This window comes from Engystomops pustulosus, chromosome 3 (genome assembly GCF_040894005.1).
Source record: "Engystomops pustulosus chromosome 3, aEngPut4.maternal, whole genome shotgun sequence".
Lineage (NCBI taxonomy): Eukaryota > Metazoa > Chordata > Amphibia > Anura > Leptodactylidae > Engystomops > Engystomops pustulosus.
The window spans coordinates 144,780,901-144,808,196 of NC_092413.1; the positions used below are offsets into that span (position 1 = coordinate 144,780,901).

The 27,296-nt window shown below is 45.4% G+C and overlaps 1 long non-coding RNA gene across 1 annotated transcript in view; it reads right to left on the bottom strand.

Moving 5' to 3' along the window:
* Positions 1–27,296, bottom strand: part of LOC140122047 (uncharacterized) — a 51,911-nt gene that overhangs the window by 20,799 nt on the left and 3,816 nt on the right. The window contains exons 2-3 of the long non-coding RNA XR_011854247.1: positions 22,580–22,718; positions 21,610–21,760 (exon numbers count right to left, since the gene is read on the bottom strand). This is a non-coding gene — a long non-coding RNA (uncharacterized lncRNA). The remainder of the gene's footprint in view (positions 1–21,609; positions 21,761–22,579; positions 22,719–27,296) is intronic.

Sequence of the window (27,296 nt, forward strand, 5' to 3'; positions counted from 1 at the left end):
TAGCAGGTCAGATCTATTAGTGGCACTAGCGGTTCTTTTCGCTGATTGTATCACTGTTGAGGGGTACCCTCTTTCAAGGAACCTCCTAGTCAGATCGTCTGCTCCAGTCCTAAAGTCCTCTTCAGAGGAGCAATTCCTACGAACTCTAAGGAATTGACCCCTTGGTATGCCCCGTTTAAGGGGTGGGGGATGGTGACTCTGCCATGCTAAGAGGCTGTTGGATGCTGTTGGCTTCCGGAAGATGGTGGTGACTAATTTACCATCTTCCTTCTTGCTAATCTCCAGATCAAGAAACGCTATCCTGTCGCTATGGATTTCAGATGTGAATTTCAGGCCAACAGGGTTTATATTCAATACCTCTACAAACTCCAAAAAGGATTCTTTGGTGTCTGTCCACAAGATCAATATGTCGTCTATAAAACGAAGCCACATTAGTAGCTTCGACGTCCATTTCTCCATCTCCTCAATGAAAACAGTCCGCTCCTCCCACCAGCCCAGAAATAAGTTAGCGTATGTGGGAGCCATCGGGCTCCCCATCGCAGTACCTCCGAGCTGGTGGAAGAAGCGACCATCAAACAGAAAATAATTGTGCTCTAAGATAAAAAGCACTAAGTCAACAATCAATTGGTTATGACTCCTTAGGTGAGTACCCCTGGTGGATAAAAAATGTTGTATAGCCAGAATCCCTTTGTCATGGGGGATGGAGCTATATAAAGCCTCAACATCCAGGCTGGCCAAAAAAGTATGTTCGGGCACTTCAACATCCTCTAGTTTCCTCAGGATGTCCATTGTGTCCCTAACATACGACGGTAGTGCCAGGACAAACGGTATCTTAAAACGGTATCAACATAGGTGCTAATGCCTTGTGTAAGGCTGTTGATGCCAGACACAATAGGACGACATTTTATAGGGGGGTACCCTTTATGGACCTTAGGAAGGCCGTAGAACGTAGCAATGGTAGGGTATCTGGGCATCATCACCTTCTGCTCATCTTCCCCTATTAGGCCGTCCACAAGGGATTTCCTCAGTAGATTATTTAGTTGTATTGCAAATACCTGTGTGGGGTCATCACTGAGAATTCTGTAACAGGACACATCAAGGAGGATGTTAAGGCACATCTGAACATAGTCATTCCGATTTAGAATGACTATATTCCCGCCTTTGTCAGACGGTTTGACCACGATGCTCTGATCCTTTTCTAAAGAGAGTAATGCGTTTATCTCTCTTTTGTTGAGATTGCCATAAGATGTATCAGAGGGCTGCAGTTTGGATAATTAGTTCACCACCAGCTCCTCGAATATATCAATGGCAGCCGTGTCAAACTCTGGAGGTGAAGTTTTACTTTTAGGTTTCAAATTTGTAGTGAGACCCGAAGCTACCATGGCGACGGATCGCCGTTCCCCAATGACGTCACGGGGAGCGATGATCCACAGAAAGATGGCGCCGCCGTCTCTTTGATACCGCCGGCACCTTTGCCGGCGGCGATCACCGGTAAAACACCCGCGATCGGGGCCGGCACCGATCGCGGGTGTTACCGGTAAGCCTTTGCTGCAATATGCAGCAAAGACTTACCGGCTATGGAGAGGGCTCGGCCCGCGAGCCCTCTCCATGTACCGGGACCCGACATGTGACGTACTATTACGTCACATGTCGGTAAGGGGTTAAAGACTGCCTTCCTTATAGCCATCACATCGGCTAGAAGGTTAAGTGAGTTGCAAGCCTTGTCTATCTGTGAGCCCTATTTGTCTATCTCTGAGGATAGGATTACGCTTAAGCTTGAATTTCTTGCCTAAGGTTGTCTCTAATTTCCATAGGAACCAAGAGATTGTCTTACCAACATTTTGCCAGCATCCAAGAACTCCTATAGAGGAGAAATAGCATCTGTTGGATGTAAGGCGTTCAGTGCTTAATTATCTTGAAGCATCTGGTCCTTGGAGAAAGGATTTAAATCTGTTCATTCAATTTGCAGGAAAACATAAAGGCAAGAAGGCTTCAAAAACCACAATTGGACGATGCATTACTGAAGCCATTAAAGAATGCTACAAGGTCAAAGGTGTTCCCCTACCGCTTTCAGTCAAAGCCCATTCTACTAGGGCTATGTCTACATCTTGGGCGGAGCGAGGAGGAGCCTCTACTGAAGAGATTTGTAGCGCAAATACTACCTTTGTTAAGCACTATAGAATTAATGTTCTAACTTCCAGATATCTGGCCGTCAGCCAAAAAGTACTTCAGGCTGTGGTCCCTCCCTGACTGGGCGTAATTTGGTATGTCTCCAGGGGGCCGTCATGGGGGACGATATGGAAAAAAGGAATTAGTCCTCACCGGTAGTTCAGTTTCCATAAGTCCACCATGACGGCCCTATTTTTTTCCCTCCCACTTGTATAAGAAGTTTTATGTTTTATCTATGTATGTGAAATTAACGTACTAAATAAATTTGAGTTATTTGATAAACACTGGTGGGAGGTTGAGGGTGGGGCCTTTAATACTCTCAATTTCCTGTCCCAACTTCCAGGGGGCCGTCATGGTGGACTTATGGAAACTGAATTACCAGTGAGAACTAATTCCTTTTTTTATTCCCATATGTGGGATAATATAGAATTAGCCTTACCAGTAATTTGGTTTCCAATAAGTGACCAGGACGGCCCCCACCTGGAGGATGCTCCTTATATCCTGTTGGGACAGGAAGTTACAAGAGGTTAAAAGGCTCCTCCCTAGCACCCAACACCAGTGTCTAGCACCTGGAAGGATGCTAGTGTATAGAAAATTTGGACCCATTACCAAGAAGGAAGCTTGGGAAATAATGGGGGCCGTCATGGTCACTTAGTGAAAAATATAGAATTAGTCTTACTGGTAATTCAGTTTCCTCTAAGTTCCCATGACTGCCTCCCACCTGGAGACTTACCAGATCATACCATTATTAGGGAGGGACTACTGCCTGGAGAATTTTTCTGCCGAACACCAGATCATCCTGGGAGGCAATATCCAAGCTGTAGTGTTTTGCAAATGTTGAGGAACTTGACCTTGTTGCAGCACGGCAGATTTGTTCTAGAGATTCCCCCTTTTTTTTTTTTTCTGCCCATGAGGCTGCCAAAGCTCTAGTAGAATGGGCTTTAATGTTTTCCAGAAGGGGAGTGTTTTGCAGACTTATAAGAGAGAATGATAGTAGACTTTATTCATCTAGCTAAAGTTGCTTTAGAGGCTTTGCCCCCTTTATTTTTTCATAGAAAATGTATTAACAAGTTTTTTCTCCACCCTCGTGTAGCTTCTAGATAAAGAAGTACACACCTCTAGGGTTTTAGGCTGGTGCCACATGCACCGCTTTGTCTGCGTTTGAAACTGCAAACGCAGACAAAGCCGCGCCCACCGTTTATATGGAAACGCCTGTGACCGGGAATGAGCTGGCGGTGTTCTGTGTTAATTTAATGCAAAACACGCTCGTTCCCGTTTCAAACACAGACAAAGCGGTGTGTGTGGCACCAGCCTTAGGGTTTGAACAGGAGGGAAGAACAATTTCTTGTCTGCGGTGGAAGTCTGAGGCTACTTTTGGAAGAAAGAGGGGATCTAACTTAAGGACTATTCTGTCATCCTGTATTCTTAGAAAAGGATCTTTACAGGAGAGGGCCTGAATCTTGCCTAAACTCCGGGCTGTAGTAATGGCTATCAAAAAGGTGGTTTTAAGAGTAAGATTTTTTTATTTTATCTGAATCAAGAGGTTCAAAGGGAGGACCTGTGAGATGGTTTAGAACTAAGGAAAGATCCCAAGGGGGCACCCGGTTTTATATATATAGTCTGATACAGGAACAGCCTCTAATGAACCTCTTAACCCACTAATGATCCGATAGGGGGAAGTCGAGAAAAACGCTTGTAAAAAAATCTAAAATTTGTGCTAGATTTGGGGCGCCCTGAGAGGGAGGGTGGTCCCCACACCAAGTAGAGAATTTCTTCCAAATCTTCAGATAGATGGCATTGGTTACAGGTTCCCTACTCACTTTAATGGTACTGATTACTTTGTTAGAGAGGCCCTTAGCTGCTAAGAATGTCCTCTCAGGATCCAGGCAGTGAGTTTTAACTGATGTATGTTCTGGTGACGTAATGGACCCTGTGTAAGAAGATCCTGACGGTAGGGGAGATGAAAGGGGCTGTCTATAGACAGTCTCTGAATGACCGGAAACCAGCTTCGTTTTGGCCAGTATGGGGCAATAAGGATCAGTAGAGCCCGCTCAGTCCCCAACTTCTGTAGTACCCTGGGAATCAAAGATATAGGCGCAAAAGCGTAGACAAGGCCAATTCTCCATGATTGGCTGAAGGAGTCTAGGTCTGCTGCATAGCCCCTGGATCCAGAGAAAAGAAGCGGGACAACTTCCTGTTTTGGTGAGTTGCAAACAGATCCAGTACTGAAGTCCCCCAAAGCTAACAGATTTCTTTGAAGGTTTCCGGGTTTAGAGACCATTCGTTTGGATCCAGTATGAATCTGCTCTGGAAGTCTTCTTCTACATTTTCTGTAACCCTGAGGAGAATTGCCGAGAGGGAAAGGAGGTAGGATTCTGCCCACTTGATGCATGTCAGGTTTTTTTATTTTGTACCCCCCTGTCTGCGAAGGTATGCAATAGTTGTTGTATTGTCGGAAAGGATTCTGACATGTTGGCCTTTTATGGACTTGGACTGTTTTGAGTCTCTAGGACCGCTTTTAGTTACCTATAATTTGAGGACATGGAGCGAGTGAAATCGTCACACAGTCCCTGAAGATGCAGACCTGGAAGTACTGTTCCCCAACCCTTCAGACTAGGGTCGGTACAGATTGTGAGAAATGGAGTGGGGTTCCACCAAACCCCCTTCCTTAGATTTTGGGAATTTCTCTACCAGGTAAGGGAATGCTTGACTAGATAAGGAATTTTTACCTTGAAATCCAGATGTAGTATATTCTTGTCCCAAATCCGGATTGTCCAATCTTACTTTTGGCCTCTGTTCTGCCAATTAAGAGCAGATTGTCTAGGTATGATACAATCACAATGTTCTTCATCCTTAAGTGGGCTACCACTTCCACTATTATTTTGGTGAATATGCGTGGGGCAGACAGAATTCCGAATGGCAGTGCCCTGAATTGGATGTGAGTGATTTCTCCTTCCGGGGATCGGATCACAAATCTGAGATATTTTTGATTGTTTTAGAAAATGGGGACGTGATGGTACGCGTCCTTGAGGTCTATCGTGCAAAGATTTGAAACCTGTTAGAGGTGATGCAGATTTTACAGATTCCATCTTGAAATGTTTGTATCTGATGAATTTGTTCAGTTTTTTTTTTAGACTTCCCCTCTTTCTGACTCCTGTACTGGAACAATAACATTCATGTGACATAGCTGCTACATGTTGGCCCAGAGTTGGAGATTTTGACTTTTGGTGAACTTGGTGAAGAAAGTGAAGAAATTCTATCCTGTAACCTGTAATAATCTGAAGAACCCAAGGACTTGGGGAAATTTCTTCACATTTGGCTACAAAATAAGAAAGTCTTCCACCCCCCCAACCTGTCGGTCATTGTTTCTTCTGGTTTTGGTCGGGGTTGAAGAGGTAATCTCGACCTGCCCCCCATTTTGCGTAGCTCCATCTTCCTGTCTTTCCCTTGCCCCTGAATGGTGTATTGTTTTCTCAAGAGGGACGAAAAGGAAAAAAGTTTTTTTTTGGGAGGAGGTTTTTAAATCCAGCTTGCTACCAAATACAAAGTCTCCCTGAAAGGGAATTCCACAAAGCATGGTTTTAGACTTAACATCGCCCCCCCCCCATTGCTTCAGCCACAAAGATCTACAAACCGAATTGGCTAGGGCTGTTTCCTTAGCCGAGAATCTTAAGGCCTCCGCAGAGGCATCGGCTTGAAATGTGGCGGATTTAGTGGAGAGGCATGGATTCTATAATGGACTCCCTGGGGGTTTTGATTTTCAGAAAGCCAAAAAGAATAGTGTCCTGGCTACAAATGTGGAAACTATATTTGTTTTAATATTTAAAGACTACGTTTCCCATGCTCTTTTTAAAAGAGCATCGGATTTACGTTCTAAAAGTCTTTAAGTTGAGCAATATCCTCAAAGGGGAGGTCATTTTTTTTAAACTACTTTTGTGACCTGGACATCTACCTTCGGTATAGCATCCCATAAGGCATTTTCTTCGAAAATTAATCTATTACGAAACTTCTTAGGGTTATATATCCTTTTCTCTGGATCTTTCCATTCTTCTAAGACTAAATCTTTTAATCTGTCTACTACTGGGGAGACCCGTTTCTTTTTATGTTTTAATCCCCCGAAGAGTTTGTTTAGAACAGAGGTTGGTTCTACAATATCTTCAATAAGTAAACTTTGTCTAGATGGCTAGATCTTCTGCAGAGAAGAGGTATTTTTTGTGTCCCTGTTCTTTAGGTTGGACTTCCTCTAAATCATCCTCGAGTTTCTCACTTAGAGAACCGAAAGGGAAATCTGAATCCTGATCAGATGAGGAGGATTGGATGTATCTAATCTTTTTCCTGGGGGGTTCAGGAAAATGTGCGGCAATGGAGTAGGATAATTCCTTTTTAATTGCTAGTCCTAGTTTGTCTATTTGTGTAGACATAAAATCTTTTTGTAATCCTCTGCTACTTTAGCATTGCATAACCCACATCTTTTAGATGGTTTCTTAGTGGGTTTCTCTCTCTCTATTTTTGTTCTCTCTCTTTAGGCTCTTTTTGAGCGCGCACTGGAGCGATCCTCACGCTTCTCCAGGGCTCGATCACTAATCCACTTGAAAAAGGGGACCGCAGATCCCCGAAACGCGTTGTGTGTCTTCCGTGTACCTTTTATGATTTAAATAAAAAGAAAACCTATTGGAACCACCCGCCACCCGCTCTTGACTTCCCTGCACCTAAGTATAAAGTATGAACTTTTTGTTTTTTATACCGCCTAATGTATCCTGAAATCTAAATTTCAGGTTATGGCGGTGTTAAGGAGATCGCACTGGTTTCGGACGCCATCTTGACCACTGTCTGCCATCTTAGATACAGCGGCCATGTTCCCTGACCATTGTCAAGTTAATGTCATGATTCAAACTTCATTTTATGTAACCTGTTTGCTTGCCTGTCAGCTAATACCCTTTGACATTTAATGAGAAGACAGTCTGTCCTTGATTATATTATGATTCTGGAGCCCACTTATCTTCTTCTTCTCAGCTAATTAGTATAAACAATATCTGTGTACAAGGTCTCTGAGAACTGAGCACAATTAATTAACTTTTTCCCAGAATGTGCTGATGTCCAAAGGAATCGAAGTGCCTTATCTCCTTTCATACAACACCCAAAATGCTGATTTCTCTGTATTAAAATACAGCTGTTTTTTTTAAAAAAATAAACAGTGTGATTTGAGTGCATCTAAAGACCGGACTGTGTCTTTCTTTTACTCTGTCAGCTCGCTGCCGGCAGCTATCTCATCCTCCCTTACAAAAGTCAAGAGGGCTGTTGGGGCCCTGCATAAAAATCCCTATCAGTATTGGTGTCCCTTTTTGTTTGAGTGAGCTTAGGAGTGAGCAACAACAGCACCGAAGACAGCCTCCGTGAAGTGTCCCCGCCAGCTTGGTGAACAGAACTGACCAGAGAGCTCTCAGGGTAAGCTGTTTTTTTTTGTCTACCTTGATATGTCACTTCTGGTTCACTAATTGGATGGACCGGGTAAGACTGTCTCTGTGTTATATATTTGCCACTGTTGTTCACTGTAACCTAAGCTCAGAGTTTTGGCAAAGAACCACTTTGTAAGGTGATTGGACAGTGATTGACAGAGACTAGACAGTCTGTGATGTTAACTGAAGCAGTGAGACGGGAAGTAGTAACCCATAGATGTCTGCAATGCTAGAGTGGGAGATATTCTGTTGTGATTATCATAGTGTCTTTAGTACTGTTTGACTGGTGCCAATAGGGTTGCCCATAGAGGTATAGAGCTCAATTTGTGCACGTGCAGCGGAGACCCGCCCTGATCAGGTGTGTGTTTAGCTCTCTTTTTGGGGAGTCTGAACGGCCTCGTGGGACTGTAAGAACTAGTAGTGACTTAGTAAAGAGTCGGTAAGAGAGTGGACTTGGTGTAGAGTTGGTGAAAGAGTAGTGACAGGTCAGAGTTGATTTGGTGTAGAGTCCTCTGTGGAAGTCTGGTATCTAGTTTCTTTAGGGTTAGTAAATCGAGGTGTTTGCATTCGCTGTGTCTGTGGGGACAAGTTTGGCAGTGTTGCAGTAGTAGGGATTTATGATGAGTTGTGAATTGGAATTGAGCCAAGTGCATTGCAGACAAAGAGATGTAGGTAGACAGAAGATTGGCTTGATGTAAGTAGACAAAAGGTTGTTGAGTTAAGTAGGACTGATGGAAAAGTGCAAGTTGACATGATCGGACATAAGGGCTGGTAGTTTTGTGTTGAAATGAAAAGTAGTATTGAAGGTTTGAAGGTTTTGGGATGTGTCAGATGATCTGATGATTGTAGAAGTGAGAAAACTTGATCAGATTTGCAAACAGACACTTAGAGCCTCTGACTTTAATGGACGGACCAGGACAGAGTGACTGGGATCCTTCAGTGCCCATTGAAGAAAGAGACAGGCGATAAGAGACATTTAAAAGTTTTTGATGTGGAAAGAATTTGAGAAAATGAGATTTAATGATATTTTTCTTGGAGTGAAAAATGGCCCCTGTAATCCAGACTCCACCCCTGTATCTGGTGGTTAGAAAAGATGACACGCCCTACCATCCTTCAGTGGTGGCCATCTTAAGTCAGTTTATTTTTCAGTGGCGGCCATCTTAAGTTATATTCCCTTCAAGTCCCTGAAAGTTAATTGCCTATGACTCTACTCTGTTGGCAGCCAAAAAGGCTGGTTGAGGGGCTTTGTAAGATAACAGCTGACCGTGCTTGAAGCGTCCTGGCAGACGTTTGAAAACAAACGTCAGCTGGTGATATTTCACCGTTTTGGGCGTCTGCTAAGGGTCTTGGAGTGTGGGATGTTGTTTGTTTGAGTATTATTAAAATGTATTTGATCCCGACAATTAGAGAAAAATTACTATAAAAAGTGTTGCAATGTCTCTGGTACCTGCTTTCTGGCGTTTAAGGGGTTAACTAGGCAGACCATGGAGGCAGAATTCTGCGTGGTTTGGATTGGAATTCTATGTCTGTCTTATCTACGAGAGAGACAGTGACCTTGATGTTCACAGAAAACTGAATTTCTCTATATTGAGGTGTTTGGAATCTGTGTTCTGTTATCTTGTGGTTCACAGGCTAGTAAATAGGTTTTCAAAAAGGGAGGGGGGGGGGGCAGATCGCTGCATTTAGAGTTCTCCCTGACAATCTAAAAAAAAAGACTTGAAGGAATTTATTTGGTTGTGGAACAAGAATACAGTATGATGTGATGTCCTCCTGTATAACCCATGAACAGACTAAGCAAGAACGAGCCCCCCGACTGTATTACAGATTCTATGACTGACTTTTGTTCCTTTTTGATTAAAAACCAACATAAGTGCACTTGGATTTTGTTGAGATGTTGGAGTCTGGCCAGGAGTTTATAGATAATTAAGAGAATCCTATATGTCTGGATGAGATAAAGCGGAAACGCACACGGTAATGGAAGAGTTCCATGGGAACGGTTTGCAGCTTTGGGACACATGGGGATAACCTGACAGTGTAGTGTACATCTGTTTTGTGATGGGTTCTCTACCAGACTTGCGTACACAGGGAGTGATAAGATTGTGAAAGCCAGAGTGAAACAGAGACCAGTTTCGCAGATCACGTCAAAGTGAGACTGAGAGAAAGTTGGGTCCGCTCACAGCCCGACCCAAGTGGGCGTTGCGGGGAGGAGACATTACTATAGTGAGTGGCGGAGATGGCCCCAACAGGGCAGGACAAGGGGGGTGGTAACGGACAGGGATGTCAGCCAGAACAGTCCCCCTTCTGAACGTCCCCCCCAAACAGAGTTAGTGCCTTTCATTGTAGAACTGATGTGTGACTCTCCCCTGTTAGCCCGATGATGATTTTAACCCATTTCCCAGTCAAGAATAAGACCCAGAAAGAACAGCCGGATACATGTAGGATGGTCCATGACCTTTAAGTTGCCAATGAGTGTACTGAAGCTCAGTGGTCCCTAGCCCAAACTGGAAGCAGTCTTTGAGAGTGACATATTATTGATTTGGCAAATGTTCTCCTCTCTGTGCCCCTACATGAAGATTTCCAGTACCTATTTGCCTTTACCAGTTCAATATTCCAGTATACCTGATGTAGATTCCCACAAGGGGGGTAAAACTCACCCAGCCAATACCCCACAGCCCTACAGGGAGTAGACTGGCAGACTAGCCCCTTTCTGGATAATGTCCTTTTCAGTATGCGGATGACCTACTGTTTTTGTTTGCCAGGATGCATTTATTGACCTTATGTGTTTTCTGTTCCAGAAGGGTTGCAAGGTTTCCAGAGACAAACTCCAGTACTGCCAGGAGAAGGTGGTCATCATAGGCCACTGCTTCTCAGCCACAGGAAGATACCTGGCAGAGGAAAGAAAGCTGGCAGTCCAGAATGTGCCCCTGCCCTGAGGCCCTAAGCCTCTTCACATGTTTCTAGGACTGGTCAGCTCCTGCAGGCCTGGGATAAGGTCTGCTGCCTCCAGCCTTTTGCTGCCCCTTTCTGACTGCATTGCCTCTTCCCCATTTGCCCTTAGCCAGGAGGCAATTGATGCATTCCATAGCCCTAAGCTGGCAAATCCTGTCTGCTCCGGCCCGAGGCACATCCTATTGGATAAGACCTTTTGTTTTATTTTGAACTGAGTATCTATGCCACGCCACAGGTGTCTTAGCCCAGGAACGTGGTGGCCTCCCCAGTGGCCTATTATTAGGCCCGGTTAGACTCAGTCGTGAGGGGAGCCCCGCATGTGTCAGTAGCTGCAGCCAGCAATCTGCTCAGCAACGCCAATGAGTTGATCCTAGACCCTAGATCACTCAGTTACTGTGTAAACCCCACATACCTTACACAGTGTCCTCACCCAAGTACAGCCCAAGCATCTTAGCAAAGGCCAGACAGCTCAGACTCCAGTGTGCACTCCTGATGCCCCAGGATACACTGATAAGGTGCACATCTCTGAGTCTTTCATGTTAAGGTTTTTTCTCATAGATGACTCAAGGTCTGCAGGAGAGGACAGACGGTTCTACACTGGATATACAGTGGTCAGTGGCGCACATGAGGTAGTAAAAGCAGAACCACTCCCTCCACACAGGTCAGCGCAGGAGGTGAAGTGATGGCACTCAGGGAAGTGCTACAGCTGGTGGAAGGTAAAAGGGCAAACATCTATACTCAAGGTATAGTTTTGAGGTCTAAACACGACTATGAACCCATATGGAAGGCTAGAGATTTCCTCACCTCTGCAGGGACCCCTGGTTAAAGAGCTCATGGATTCTCTCTTACTTCCACAAGAGGTGGGGATAGTGAAAGTAAAAGCACACACAATTTGGTAACTCCACAAGCCAGGGGCAAGTATGTGGCTGACAGGATGGCGAAGGCAGCTGCACAGATGGAACCCAGAGACTGTCCTGCGGTGAGTTCTGAGCTAAAAGTTTGATCCACAGGTGCTCCAGTCCCTGGTGGCCCGAGAGTCATCGGAAGTTGGGCGGAAAGCTGGACCCCAGATGCCGATGGGACCTGGATACTGGGAGAGAGGGAGTGCCTGCCCGGAGCCCTGCACCTAACAGTAAGTCAAGTAGCCCACGGAGACACACACACATATCCAAAATGGCCATGCTAGCGCTCATAAACCACCAGTGGTTTGCCCGGGCATTGCTACCCCTGTCACTAGACTAGTGAAAGCCTTTATAGTCTGTGCCTGCCACAACCCGGGTAAGGTGGTAAAGACCCCACAGAAGGTGACACCTAAGCTGCTGTATCCCTTCCAGAGGCTGCAGATGGATTTTATCCACCTACCAAAAAGTGGTACGTAGGAATACGTGCCTGTGTGCATTGATCTCTTTCCAGGGTGGCCAGAAGCTTCTACCATGACCAAGGCTACTGCCAGAGCTGCAGCCAAGAAGGAGGTGAGTGAGATTTTTCTGCAGGTTTGGACTTCCAGAGACCAAAGAGTCCGGTCGCAGAGCCCACTCCACTGGACAGGTAAAGACCTGAAACCTTGTCCCTCCTGGGTGTAGAACAGACCCTGCACACCCCTTACCCTTCCCAAGTTGGTGGTGCCTTTGAGATACTTTAAACAGCACTCTTAAGTTAGAGATCCAGAAGGCCATGAAAGAAACAGGGAAATCATGGCGTGAGTGCTTTCCTGATGCCCTCTATTCAGTTAGGACCACCCCCAACAGAAAGATGGGATTGTCCCCCTTTGAAGTACTTTTTGGCTACTTCCTACAGACCCTATAGCTGATGGCAGGAAACCAGGGGTGGAATATGCCACACAGTTGAGCCAGGCCTTGGAAAAGGTGTTTCTGATTCCTTTTCAGATCCAGACAGAGACCTCGGGATGCATAACCTGAAGCCTGGAGACTACATGGTGGTGAAGAGAGACACCAGAGAGAGAGAGAGTTTGAAGCCTCGCTACGACGGTCCTTTCCAAGTCCTGCTGACCAGTGCCACGTCTGTGAAGCTAGAGGGAAGTCAGCACGCTTTCTATTGCAAACTTGCTTATTCTTCTTGCTAGCTTGTCTCTTCTGACTGACTGTATTCTCAGGGACACCCCAACTATGACTATCACTGTAACTATAGGGCTGACCAGGATGCCCCCAGGGTAGGAGACTTTACCTACGGTTGGTGCAACAAGACAATGACCTTCTTTAACATTGACAGCACAGGTTACCCTGTGTTAGCAGTGTCTGATGTGTACAGGATTTGAGGAGAGTCAGGTCAGGCCTAGAGGCTGGGAAGGTGAGTGTACGGTGATAAAGTGTGTGCATTCCTTCCTCGTGATCCCCAGGGATAAGGTTGATCAGACACATAAAGAAAAGGTAGAGAATCCCAAAGGATTCTGGAGGTCTGAGAGAAGCACCTAGATGACAACGGTTATATAGATACAGTGGGTAGTAATTAAGGGTGGGGGTGGTATTCAGTTACATAATACATATGGGACCCACATCTGAAGTAAGTTAATATGTAAAAAAGAGAACAAAGGCAGATGTATACGGGTGAAAAATATATAGCAAACTTGATGCCCATGGGCATCTCTGCTCTCCCCAGCTTCATCTCCATCACACGGTAATATCATACTTGGTATACTTACATCTTACCTTTGGAATTTTTCCTTTATGTTTTTCTAACTACTTTTCTTATCCTACATCGTATACCTTCATATTTATTAGTTGGATAGTGTATCAATTTATTGTGTTGCCGTGTTTATACATGCATTTACTACTTCTATATTTATACCATTTATCCCATATTACTTGCTGTGTCCATGCTGGGGAGCAGCTCCATGTTACCCTCTGTGACAGGGTTTTTTAATTGTTTTTAACATTCACTTTTGTTTCTAAATAAAGTTTGCTATATATTTTTCACCCGTATACATCTGCCTTTGTTCTCTTTTTTACATAGATACAGTGGGAGCACCAAGGGGGGTCCTAGAAGAGTACAAGGCCCACAATCAGATATGGGCAGGTCTAGAGTCCATTATTCCCCAGAGAGTTATGAGCAAAGATGTTGGTTGGGTTAACTGTTTTTATTGTAATCAACAGAGATTTGTGAATTATATCGGAGATGCTTCCCAGAACCGTATGGCTTTGGACATGACCCTTGCTGAGAAGGGAGAAGTCTGTAAGATGGTGGGAGCGGATTGTCGCATATACATCCCAGATGACATCGCCCCCTATGGATCCATTACCCATGCTCGTGAAAAGATTGAGGGACTGTTCAGGAAACTCAAGAGCTTGAGACTGGGATTTCTATATACACCTCGTCAGAAGATATCCAATCGGTGTGTAATAGAGGAGAGAAGAAAAAGAGAAAGCGCAACCTCGTGAAGACAGTAATGCACAAGGGGAAGGATGGATGGGTAAATTGGTCGCTCACCTATTTACATAGGCATAATGCCTATGTAAAGTGTAATACCAGCAGCCGGTGGTCTCCTGTAGATCAGCAGCACTCGGACTAGGCTCCAAGGCTGAAGAGGATCATTGTAGAAAAACCCGACTGGAGGCAGGAGTGTTGGCGCTTAGAAAATCCTCGATAGGTAAGTATAAATGGCTCAAAAAGAGTACTTTTTTATTTTACAAAATAAAAGATATTTCTTTTAAAAGATTGCTAAAACAATAAAATGCTACGCGTTTCTGCTCCGTACCGGAGCCTTCGTCAGGCATGGCCTGTACCAGTGGAGAGCTTCTTTATAGAGTGGTGTCTTTGCAGGCATGCCTGGTGTGACCCAGGAAGCTAAAGGATTCCATTCATTGTTAAAAAGAGTATTTTTCACTAAAACTTAAAAATTAATTATAATAATCTTAGTACATAGTAAATACAACATTCTAAATATTGGCAACCTGGTTAATAGATATATGAGCAGAATTAGTAAATAGAGGATGTGGAAGCCGGGACCCGGAAGTGAATAGATGTTTCATAACAGGAGGATTTTTGTGAATGGCTGGTGGGGGCCGGCTTTCGGTGTTTGCATAACAGCATAGTAAGTGTAAGGTTGCTAGGAGATGGAATGATGCTTGTTGGACTACGGAAGCCTGGAAGGGACACATTTAAGACAAAGCTGCCTAGCTAGCGGGCTTTCGGTGTTTGCAAAACAGCATAGTCAGTGTAAGGTTGCTAGGAGATGGAATGATGCTTGTTGGACTACGGAAGCCTGGAAGGGACACATTTATGGCAAAGCTGCTTGCGATGTATTGAGTTACTACAGGAGTCTGCGTTATGAGAACAACTGTTTTGTGAGTAACATTGGGTGCTGTATATTAGGTGTAAGGAGATATTAGGATATTAATGGATACATAATAAGGGGGGAGAGAGTGTGTGTAAGTGGAATTAGATAGATTCCAAAACGGCATTGGGGCCGTTCGGATGCAAAGTCCCTAGCTTAAAAATGCAATAGGATTCACGCCTGTTAAGGGTTTTTACCCTATTGTTACAGTTTTCAAAGATTTGTTCTATCGGCGTGAGTGTCAGTTTTTCAAAAGTACAGTTTTTTTCTACAGTGAGATGTTTTGACAGGCTCTGCTTTAGAAATCCAGTCTTCGCCTTGTGCCTATGGCCGTTCATTCTCACTCTGAGCGTTTGAATCGTGCGTCCCACGTATTGAAGACCACAGGCGCAGTTAATTAGATATATCACAAAATCGGAGGCGCACGATAGTTCTTGTTTTATTTGGAACGTTTCCCCCGTGTTAAAAGATTTAAAGGATAAGCAACCTGGGTTCAACATTTGACAGCAGAGGCATTTTTTATGTGCGCATCTCTTAATTCCTTTTCTCTGGGTGGTATTCTTATTTGAAAAGACAATAGTTTTCAGCTTACTAGGAGCGAGAATGTTTTTAAGAGTTGTTGCTCTCTGGAACGTTATTTTCGGGTCGGACCTGCTGCTTTCTTATAATAAAGACAACCAAATTATTACAAAAACCCACTTTAAATCAGTTGATAGTAATAGTTTTTTAGATTACCATAGTGCTCACTATCAAAAATGGCTAAAAAATATCCCATTTAGCCAATTTTACCGCATTAGAAAGAACTGCACAACCACTCAAGATTTCGTAGAGCAATCAACAGTCCTAAAGAAACAATTTCTGGACAAAAAATACCCTAAAAAACTAATTAAAGAAGCCTTTAAGAGGAACTTGGGACGCGAACAGAGCGATTGCCTGAAGAGCAAAGAAGAAAGAACTGATAAAACATGTAGAAAAAATGAATTACTAACTCTAAGAAAAGAACATGCGCTCAGCTTCATCACCACATATGACAAAGGCAATAAAGAGATCCGCAAAGCCCTGAATAAACATTGGGGTATTCTGTTAGAAGAAAATAACGTTCCGGAGAGCAACAACTCTTAAAAACATTCTCGCTCCTAGTAATCTGAAAACTATTGTCTTTTCAAATAAGTATGTATATAATACATACAGCGTTCCGCCATATCACATACAATACATTCAGCAAGCTGCCATATACCATACAACACATACAGCATGCCGCTTTATGGTATATAATAGACACAGCGTGCCGCCATATACCATACAATACATACAGCATGCCACCATGTACCATACAATATATACAACGTGCTGCCATATACCATATAATACATACAGTGTGCCCCATATAGCATATAAAACATACAGCGAGCCGCCTTATACCATACAACACATACAGCGTTCCCCATACAGCATATAATATATACAGGGTGCAGCCATATTCCATACAATACATTCAGCGTGCCCCATATAGCATGCAATACATACAGCGTTCTGACATATACCATACAATACATACAGGGTGCCGCCATATTCCATACAATACATACAGCGTGCCGGCATATCGTATATAATACACACAGCATGCCGCCATGTACCATACAAAACATACAGCGTGCCCCATATAGCATATGATACATACAGGGTGCCACCATATACCATACAATACATACAGCGTGCCGCCATATACCATACAATACATACAGCGAGCCGCCATATACCATACAATACATACAGCGAGCCGCCATATACCATACAATACATACAGCGTGCCGCCATATACCATACAATACATACAGCGTGCCGCCATATACCATACAATACATACAGCGTGCCGCCATATACCATACAATACATACAGCGTGCCGCCATATCGTATATAATACACACAGCGTGCCGCCATATACCATACAAAACATACAGCGTGCCCCATATAGCATATGATACATACAGGGTGCCACCATATACCATACAATACATACAGCGTGCCGCCATATACCATACAATACATACAGCGAGCCGCCATATACCATACAATACATACAGCTTGCCGCCATATACCATACAATACATACAGCGTGCCGGCATATCGTATATAATACACACAGCGTGCCGCCATATACCATACAAAACATACAGCGTGCCCCATATAGCATATGATACATACAGGGTGCCACCATATACCATACAATACATACAGCGTGCCGCCATATACCATACAATACATACAGCATGCTGGCATATCGTATATAATACACACAGCGTGCCACCATATACCATACAAAACATACAGCGTGCCCCATATAGCATATGATACATACAGGGTGCCACCATATACCATACAATACATACAGCGTGCCGCCATAATCCATACAATACATATAGCGTGCCGCCATAATCCATACAATACATACAGCGTGCCGCCATATACCATACAATACATACAGCGTGCCGCCATATACCATGCAATACATACAGCGTGCCGCCATCTCGTATATAATACATACAGCGTGCCGCCATATCGTATATAATACATACAGCGTAGCGCCATATATCATACAAAACATACAGTATGCTGCAATATCATATATAATACACACAGTGTGCCGCCATATACCATACAAAACATACAGTGTGCCCCATATAGCATATAATACATACACGGTGCCACCATATACCATACAATACATACAGCGTGAAGCCATATACCATACACTACATACAGCGAGCCGTCATACACCCTACCATACAGCTTGCCGCCTTATAGCATATAATGCATACAGCGTGCCGCAAAGTAATATAAAATATACACAGCGTGCCGCCCTGTAATATAAAATACACACAGCGTGCCGCCATGTAATATAAAATACACACAGCGTGCCGCCATGTAATATAAAATACACACAGCGTGCCGCCATGTAATATAAAATACACACAGCGTGCCGCCATGTAATATAAAATACACACAGCGTGCCGCCATGTAATATAAAATACACACAGCGTGCCGCCATGTAATATAAAATACACACAGCAAGCAGCTATGTAATATAAAATACACACTGCGTGCCGCCATGCAATATAAAATACACACTGCGTGCCATTATGTAATATATAATACACACAGCGTGCCGCCATATAATATAAAATACACACAGCAAGCAGCTATGTAATCTAAAATACACACCGCGTGCTGCCATGCAATATAAAATGCACACTGCGTGCCATTATCTAATATAAAATACACACAGTGTGCCGCCATGTAATATTGAATACACACAGCGTGCCACGAGGGGGCTGCGGACAGGTGAGGCGGTCCGGGCGGCCGATTGAGGTGGTCCAGGCAGTCATGGAGGTGGGCTGGGCGGACATGAGAGTAGTGCCACAGACAGGAAAGGCAGGCCACGGACGAGAGAGGCAGAGACAGAGCCGTCAGGACGGATGCAAATTAAAGAGGCCGAGCCGCGGTCATGATGCCGCCCCATGAGCTAAGGCTGAGTTCACACCTGTGTCTTTGTTTCAGCTATATATAACATAAGTGTAACAGAAGATAACCTTCCATACGTGAATGTCCATGGGGAACAAAAGGGGATCAGAAGATCTTCCGTTCACATTCCGTTTTTTGTTTCTGTTACAATCTCTCAAATGAGAGCCGAATTTTTAACCTCAAGCTCGGCTGAGGGTGCTCCCACACAGTTAGTTTTTGAACCTTTTTTAAACAGTCTGAAAACTCATGCGCTTTGTTTGTTTAGCACGCTGGTTTGGCTGGTTTGAACCTGTGTATATTAATTCATAGAAATGTACTGTGAAAATGCACCTCAAAAAATCAAGACAAAAAATATGCAGGGGAGAAAACGCCAAGTTAATATACTTTAACTTAAAACCCGTTGAAAAAGCCAATATGCAAATTTGATGCATTTTTCCAGGATGCAAAAACGGAATGAAAAAAAAAACACAACAAAAAAACGACACGTGTGTCACCAGCCTTAAAAACAGTCGAAAAATGGTCCAAGAATGCCCCGTGTGGCAGCACCCTTATATTTGCTGACCAGTGCGCACTCTGATGTCAGCAGCGGCTGACGTCACAGCTTCTGTGCCGGAGCGTCACACGAATCTGCCGCAGAATTGGGCAAACCGGGGCTGACTACAGTGGCAGGGGGCTGGCTGATGGGGATGGCTGACTACAGGGGCAGGGGGCTGGCTGACTACAGGGGCAGGGGGCTGGCTGACTACAGGGGCAGGGGGCTGGCTGACTACAGGGGCAGGGGGCTGGCTGACTACAGGGGCAGGGGGCTGGCTGACTACAGGGGCAGGGGGCTGGCTGACTACAGGGGCAGGGGGCTGGCTGACTACAGGGGCAGGGGGCTGGCTGACTACAGGGGCAGGGGGCTGGCTGACTACAGTGGCAGGGGGCTGGCTGACTACAGTGTCAAGGGGCTGGCTGACTACAGTGGCAGGGGGCTGGCTGACTACAGTGGCAGGGGGCTGGCTGACTACAGTGGCAGGGGGCTGGCTGACTACAGTGGCAGGGGGCTGGCTGACTACAGGGGCAGGGGGCTGGCTGACTACAGGGGCAGGGGGCTGGCTGACTACAGGGGCAGGGGGCTGGCTGACTACAGGGGCAGGGGGCTGGCTGACTACAGGGGCAGGGGGCTGGCTGACTACAGGGGCAGGGGGCTGGCTGACTACAGGGGCAGGGGGCTGGCTGACTACAGGGGCAGGGGAACTGCTGACTACAGGGGTAGGGGGCTGGATGATGGGGCTGTCTGACTACAGTGGCTGGGGCTGTCTGACTATAGGGGCAAGTGGCTGGCTGACGGGACTGGCTAACTACAGGGGCAGGGGGCTGGCTGATGGGGCTGGCTGACTACAGTGGCAGGGGCTGGCTGACTCTATGGCAAGGGGCTGGCTGACGGGGCTGTCTGACAACAGTGGCAGGGGCTGGCTGACTACACTGGCAAGGGGCTGGCTGACTACACTGGCAAGGGGCTGGCTGACTACACTGGCAAGGGGCTGGCTGACTACACTGGCAAGGGGCTGGCTGACTACACTGGCAAGGGGCTGGCTGACTACACTGGCAAGGGGCTGGCTGACTACACTGGCAAGGGGCTGGCTGACTACACTGGCAAGGGGCTGGCTGACGGGACTGGCAAGGGGCTGGCTGACGGGACTGGCTAACTACAGGGGCAGGGGGCTGGCTGACTACAGTGGCAGGGGGCTGGCTGACTACAGTGGCAGGGGGCTGGCTGACTACAGTGGCAGGGGGCTGGCTGACTACAGTGGCAGGGGGCTGGCTGACTACAGTGGCAGGGGGCTGGCTGACTACAGTGGCAGGGGGCTGGCTGACTACAGTGGCAGGGGGCTGGCTGACTACAGTGGCAGGGGGCTGGCTGACTACAGTGGCAGGGGGCTGGCTGACTACAGTGGCAGGGGGCTGGCTGACTACAGTGGCAGGGGGCTGGCTGACTACAGTGGCAGGGGGCTGGCTGACTACAGTGGCAGGGGGCTGGCTGACTACAGTGGCAGGGGGCTGGCTGACTACAGTGGCAGGGGGCTGGCTGACTACAGTGGCAGGGGGCTGGCTGACTACAGTGGCAGGGGGCTGGCTGACTACAGTGGCAGGGGGCTGGCTGACTACAGTGGCAGGGGGCTGGCTGACTACAGTGGCAGGGGGCTGGCTGACTACAGTGGCAGGGGGCTGGCTGACTACAGTGGCAGGGGGCTGGCTGACTACAGTGGCAGGGGGCTGGCTGACTACAGTGGCAGGGGGCTGGCTGACTACAGTGGCAGGGGGCTGGCTGACTACAGTGGCAAGGGGCTGGCTGACTACAGTGGCAAGGGTCTAGCTGACGGGGCTGGCTGACTACAGTGTCAGGGGGCTGGCTAATGGGGCTGGCTGACTACAGTGGCAAGGGAATTGCTGACTACAGGGGTAGGGAGCTGGATGATGGGGCTGTCTGACAACAGTGGCAGGGACTGTCTGACTATAGGGGCAAGTGGCTGGCTGACGGGACTGGATAACTACAGGGGCAGGGGGCTGGCTGACTACAGGGGCAGGGGGCTGGCTGACTACAGGGGCAGGGGGCTGGCTGACTACAGGGGCAGGGGGCTGGCTGACTACAGGGGCAGGGGGCTGGCTGACTACAGGGGCAGGGGGCTGGCTGACTACAGGGGCAGGGGGCTGGCTGACTACAGGGGCAGGGGGCTGGCTGACTACAGGGGCAGGGGGCTGGCTGACTACAGGGGCAGGGGGCTGGCTGACTACAGGGGCAGGGGGCTGGCTGACTACAGGGGCAGGGGGCTGGCTGACGGGGCTAGCTGACTACAGTAGCAGAGGGTTGGCTGACTACAGGGGCAGGGGACTGGCTGATGCCCTGCTCCTAAGAGCTTAAAGGAGTTTTCTGTGAATATGGAAAACCTTGAGGGGGCAGGGGATGAATATAAAAAACAACAAATACTTACCTCGCTCTTGCTCCTGATTCCCACGGCGCTCTGGTACTGCCGGTCCATGGGTCGGCACCTGGCCAGAAGTTCCATGGGTTCCGAGGACCTGCTACAGCCAATGAGTGGCCTCCTGGGACATTCCGTTTTCCAGGAGACTTCACTTCCTGTGTTGTCCCCTTGCCCAACAAAGCCATTAATTGACTGAAGTGAATCTCATGACCCCTTGAAACTACAGGACAGATGCAGACCCCAAACTAGAAATACCTGAGTGAGCTGGGCTTCTTACAAAACTGTCTGCCAGATACTCATTTGGCCAACATCTATCCTGTACATTGTCTTCTTCATCTGTCACTGTTCGATCGAGATGATCAAGCATGTTAAAAACAGGCATGATCCCAATCTTTACATATGTCTCCTGTCAGGATAAGCACAATAATTATTGGTTACCTCCCCCTCAACCTAACCCACCAGTCAAATATATAATCTACACCCCGCTCCTAGGAGTTTACAATATAATATACAGTTAATGCCCCTCTCCTAGGATCCTACGCTACAATATATATAGAGAATGTCATTTACTGTACAATGGCTCATAGGATCTAATATACAGTAAATCCCATTTATACAGTGGTATTTGACAGATTCTCTGATCAGTGTCAAATACTGGATTAAAATTAGGTTTTTTGATCCTGATTTTGACCAACAAGCCCTGTATTCTAGGTGGACATCACATGGACCCAACCCTTACCTGTGTCCTCCGGGAGCTGCTGGGGGGCACAGTATAAGGGGAGCTGCTGGTGGGGAGAGGGGAGCGGCCGCAGTATGAGGAGAGCTGCTGCTGCTGGGGGCCGGAGCAAAGTATGAGGGGAGCTGCTGCTGGGGAGGGGGCTTAGTATGAGGAGAGCTGCTGCAGCTGGGGGCAAAAGGTGTGGCTTAGGGGGAAAAAATCTCAGCAGCATGCTACATGCACCATGACTTTTGTCCCTCCTCCGGCCTTCCAAAGGTTGGGAGGTAGTACATGTTGCTTCTAGATTTCACCGCCTACTATTGACTTTAACTGGAGTGAGATTTTGGAAGCAATTTGTAGATTGTAAATTGGTACCAAAATCCAGTCCTCACTGTAAGAAACATAGCTGTTTTCTGCTGAGGTTATTTGTGGGTAAATGGTTCTGAACTGCACCATTTACCCCAAAAAATATTGTGCGTGACCAACCTGCCGCAGAGACCCTCTTACCTGGATGCATCCTGTTCATGATGTTGAGTTCAAGTGATGGCAGATGTCTCCGGGACAGAAGCCCCAACATTCTATTCCCATTGTGATGTCTTGTGGTGTCTGTGATGTCATGTATCCTGTGATGTCACCATCACTAACACTATTGTTGAACCAAATTTAACAAAATAAATGAAAAAAATCACTTAAAACAAATCAGTATAGCAGGTACCGTATATACTTGTGTATAAGCCGAGTTTTTTAGCACAAACAATGTGCAGAAAAACCTCACCTCGGCTTATACACGAGTCAATAAAAAGAATTAACTTATGTACTCACCCTCCGGCAGCCCTGATGCTCAGCGTGGCTCCCAACGCCCCCGTAGCTCCTCTTCTGTCTTCCCCGCCGCTCCTCTTCTTTCTTCGATCTTCTGTACAGCAGGCAGGGACACGGCCATGTTATCTTCCTGGCCGTCGGGGCCGCTGGTGACGTCATAGTATGCGCCGCCAGGGAGATAACATGGCCGCGTCCCTGCCTGCTGTACAGAAGATCGAAAACAGAAGAGGAGACGCAGGGAAGACAGAAGAGGAGAGCATCGGGGACATCGGTAGCCGTGCTGAGCATCGGGACCAACGGAGGGTGAGTATATAAGTTTATGTTGGCATAGTTTTATAAGATTCCACATATTTTACTAGAAGGTTATGAGGGTCAGAATTTGGGTGCCATTTTTAAAAATTTTTGGAAAAACACCAGAATACGTATTTAGAGGGACCTGCTCAACTTTTAATTGACTGTGAGAGGCCTAAATAATAGCCATAACTACCCCATTATGGAAACTACACCCCTCAACGTATGAAAAAGCACTTTAAAGAACTTTGTTAACCCTTTAGGTGTTTTATAGGGGTTAAAACAAAATGGAGGTGCGGTCTACAAATTGTAATATTTTTTGACAATACACTCATTTTGGGTGGAAAATGAAACACTTGCAATGGATTAAATGAAAAAAGGCTCCACAAAGTTTGATACCCAATTTCTCCCGAGTACACTGATACCCCATATGTGGTGGTAACTGCTGTATAGGCGCATGGCCGGGCAAAGAAGGGAAGGAGGCGCCATCCAGAGCATTGTCAAATTGTACAGGCTATAATTTTTTTTTTCTTTTTCTAATTTGGACCTATAGGGGCAAATGCAGTGCACTTTTCTGGTACATAATTTTGGGGCATTTATAGCTAATTGGTGAGATTTTATTAACTCTTTGTTGGTGGAGGAAATGAAAATCATCAATTTTTTCGAGATTCTTTTTGGGGGGTTTTTGGGCCGTTTACCATACCATAAAAATAGTATATATTATTTATTAAGATTTTTTTTATTTTTACCCCATTTTTACTGAATAAAAAGTAATTTGGCGAAAATGTTGTTAATTTTAGCATCACATCATTATTTTTTGCGAGAAGCGTTTTTAGTGGTCTTATTTTAGAGTGCATAAAATTTTTTTTATCACTTTCTAGAGCATTTTAAAGAAAAAGGTGTTAATTAAAAATTATCTTTTTTTCAGAGTTCACTGTGCGGGTCCAATAACTATTCTGTTTTATTATTCAGATTGTCAAGGACGCAACGATACCAAATATGTGGGGGTTTTGTGTATTTTATTCAATTTTACTGTATAAAAACTAATTTGGAAAAAATCTTGTTCATTTTAGCATCACCATCTTTTCATATGCAGAACTTTTTTATTTTTCGGCTGACAAATCGTGCGGGAAGTATCTTCCCTCGTCCAGTGCGCGTAGGGGTTAATTATGTAATTATTGCTGCTGCATGGCCCCCTTACACAAGAAGTAAGGAGGGGATTCCTACCTGCATATCATTCTCCTCCTCTTCTTCATTGTTTCATTGTTCACCTGTCATTGCATACTCCTGCCAATTGCAATGGACTAGTCTGTAGCAGTCCAACGTCAACAGGGTCATCTTGTCCCAGTTGAAGTGTCCCCTGTTGTACCACATGGCATTCTTAAAACAGCTGATAAAGAGCCTAGCTACCTGGCTATCCTTAATGGCGCGGGTGCCCTGCAACAGTCCATAAAGAACCGCATGATACGCCATGGTGTCCCAGGGTGTCCAGTGCTGTATTAAAAAGTGGTGGACAGGGTCGGACGTGCTGTATTAACCCCTTCCCGACATTTGACGTAATAGTACCGCATGGCGGGAGGTGACTTCCCGCAAAATGCAGTACTATTACGCCAAGCTTCTGGCGCCGGCTCCTGAACGGAGCCGGCGCCAGAAGCTGCGGGTGTCGGCTATATATTATAGCTGACACCCGCCTCTAACACCCGCGATCGGAGATTTCTCCGATCGCGGGTGTTAACCCCTGACACTTGTTCAAGCTAAGATGTTAGTAACTGTAAAAAAAGTAAAAAAAATAAATAAAGCTTTTTTTTAAATAAAAATAAATAATAAAAGAAAGTGAAAGTCCCCCCAAACACCACATTTCCCTGTACACAAGCAATAAACTATAAAAACACTAAATCACAAAAAAACCCCACTTATTTGGTATCGCTGCGTCCATAACAATCTGTACAATAAATCCTAATCATAATTGGACCCGCTCGGTGAACGTGGTAAAAAAAAAAACCCAAAAACTTGCCAAAAATTAAAACTTTTTATCAAATTGCTTTACAAAAAATGTTCTAAAAAGTGATCCGAAAAAGTTACAATCACAAAAATGATACCAATGAAAAGAACATCTTATCACGCAAAAAATAAGCTTACAACCAGCTCCGTCAACCAAAAAATACTATAGTTATGCCGCTATAAAAATGGCAATACTAAAACAAATGCAATTTTTTCTATTCTAGTTTTCCTTCAATAAAATTGGACAAATATAAAATAAACTATATAAATGAGGTATCACCGTAATCGTAGTGATCCGTAGAATAAAGATAATATATTATTGTTATGCTACAGTGAACACCCCCCCAAAAAAATGCTAAAAATCCAAAACAAGAATTGATGATTTTATTTTCCTCCACACGTAAAAAGTTAATAAAATTGCTTCAATAAGCTAAATACCCACTAAAATGAAGTTTTTTTTACAGTGCATCTCATCTCGCAAAAAATAAGCCCTTATTTGTCTAAATTGCTTAAAAAATAAAGATTGTATAGCCTATTCCCAATGCGCGTTGTTATAGAACGGTGCGGTGGGTAGTGACTTGCCAACACGGTTCAGACACAGTGATCGGGGCAAGATGGCGGCTGTTCCTGACGGCCATCCATCCTGCCCCATGGAACAGAAGGGTTACGTCCCACCCACATGATCGCTGCTATTGGCTCATCAATTCAGACCAGCCAATAGCAGCGAATTTACTTATGAAGTCAGTAATACCGATCACCATGTCTGTAGACACGGTGATCGGGGCAGGGTGGCGGCTGTTCCTGACAGCCACCAATTGTGCTTTGCGGTCCAGAGGGGTTTTGTTTCCCCCCTCTGTCCATGTTTGCCGCTATTGGCTAGTCGATTTGGTCCAGCCAAAAGCAACAGTATTCGTCACAATGGGCATCGCTTGGGTGAATAAGAGCAACACTTGGCAATAATTTCCCTACGAAAAACGAAGATTTGGTACAAAAGCGCTGGCCGTGCACATTGTACAGATTACGCTGTACAACTCTTACGAGCTGTTCCAATGTGCAGGTCCTGCCGTATGATTTCTCCGTTTTCAAGAGGAAGATATTAGGAAACTAATATTGGGACAAGAAGGACGGGGCCCCAGTACCTCTGGTTTAGATGTTCCCGTGTTTTGCCAGGACAGCATTTTCCCGGTGAATTCTGCTGCTTCTAATGGTAGGACTCAATAAAGAGTCTGTTCCAAAAGAGGAGTTAGGATGGACACTACATACTACTAAGAGACCTGCAACAACTCTAGAGTGACAAAAGTTTAGTTGGTCCCCTCGTATATTCTACCTCCTTATACGCAACACATTCATAATTCACGCCCAACCTGTTGTGAATTAATTTTCGGTAAAATTAATAATTGTAACAACTGTTAGGTCCCATTGCTCCCTATACCCCTCCATTATTTCATAAGGGGCGCCACATAATGGGCACTGAACTCTCCAGAAAGAATTGCATTTTCCATCTTGGACTGCATTGCACATCATATTTGGAAACCACCTATATGTTCAAAATGCTCATTTCACCAAGTGTATTACCCTACACCACATATTACACCTTGCTAAATTCCCCAAGGGGTGTACATTCAACAATTAGGGTCACTTTTTGGGTTTTCCTCTCTTTTGGTACCACTACGGCTCTCCAAATGTATCCTGACACATGTGAAGGATTTCTGTCAAATTTGGCCTCTAAAAGACAAACATCCCTCTTTTCCTCTACTGTGCACCCATAAAGCATTTTATATGCACATGTGGGGTACTTATGCACTCGGGAGAAATAGTTTTACACCTTTTTTGGGGTTATTTAATATATTATGCCTTGTGGCTTACAAAAATTAGGGGTAAAGTGACATTTATAGGAAAATTTTCACCTTTTTAATGTTTAGGGCCTAATTGGATCATTTACCTGTACGGGCAAATACATATATAACACATTGCAAAATTCTCTAAGGGGTGTACATTCAAAAATTAGGGACACTTTTTCGGATTCTTATCCGTTTTATACCACTAGGGTTCTCCAAATGCATGTCAAACATTTGTCAAATTTGGCTTCTAAAAGGCAAACATCCCCCTTTCC